Source organism: Urocitellus parryii, chromosome 2, assembly GCF_045843805.1.
Source record: "Urocitellus parryii isolate mUroPar1 chromosome 2, mUroPar1.hap1, whole genome shotgun sequence".
In the NCBI taxonomy this organism is placed as follows: Eukaryota; Metazoa; Chordata; class Mammalia; order Rodentia; family Sciuridae; genus Urocitellus; species Urocitellus parryii.
Window position 1 is genome coordinate 69,497,355 of NC_135532.1, and position 1,268 is coordinate 69,498,622.

The following is a 1,268-nucleotide window of genomic DNA, read 5'->3' on the forward strand; positions in this document are numbered from 1 at the left end:
ATGGATCAGCGGTAGAGCGCTCGCCTCGCACATGCAAGGTCCTGGGTTCGATCCTCAGCACCACATAAAAATAAATAAATAAAAGTTATTGTGTACAACTACAAAAAAATAGTAAAAAAAATTGAGGTGAGAGGGCTGACGTGGGGGTCCTGGGGTTCTTGTGGTGACCCATGTAAACACAGACCTGGGAAATAATGAAATCACACCACATACGTAAGCTAATAAACAAAAATGATTTCACATGGTTAAAAAACTCAAAAAGTCATCAGAAGGGACTTGAAAAATCTGGGGTGAGGATTTTCTATCTGCTCTCCACTTATTTAACTTGCCGGTGTAGCAGGTGCAGTAGGCAGATGGGTGTTAGAGAAAGACATGTTTGTGTTCCTGCCTGAGGATTGAAGCTAAGCACACATTTGTAGCATCTAACTTGTTGTGGGAGATCAGTAAATACCACATTGTATCTTTGAGTCCTCCTAATTGATACTGTGAACCTTTGCACTGGTAATTTTGATATTACTCTTAAAGGGTTTAGCTGCTCACTGGGTCTCCATGGAGTGGTGCTAGAGAGTCAAGTACTTTGATAATATTCAAGGATTTGAATATTATCAGCAGCAGGCTTGATTGATGGTTATATTGTTTGTTTCATGAATAGCTTCCCCTTTCACTCAGTTTTACCATCATTAATCAGTGAAGTAGCCTGATGGGTGTTGGTGTCTAAACTGAAATTAAAATCTGTTTGTTGGAGATGGTTTCAATGAATCAGTACAGGGAGAGAAGAATGATTTATGCAAGGGGTTATCTTTCAGCACATTTGTTTTAGAACCCATCAGTTCAATTATATAGAGTGTATTAGCTTTTGTCCTTGAGCAGGGTGACTCTGGATTTGATCCAGAGCATTAAAGTACAAAGAAATTTCTTCCTATTTGATGTAGTTCTTTTTTCATGACATTAAGAAAAATGACATCAGTTCACTTTCCTGGAAAATATAGCCAGAATTATCCACATTAACTTTCCTTATTTTTTTGTTTTAAATAGCCTTGTCTCTTGTTACAAAATAATTATTTATTCCAAAAAACTCTGGGAAATCCAGATTGATGCATGACAAACTGTTGCAGATTTAGTAGCTTAAAAAGAACATGCATTCATTATCTCTCAGCTGCTCTGGGTCAGGAGTCTTGTCGTGACTTGACTCAGAGTCTCAACGGCTGCACTTGAAGAGATGGCTGGACTGAGGTGTTATCTAAGGCTCCGGTCCAATTCCAAACGAA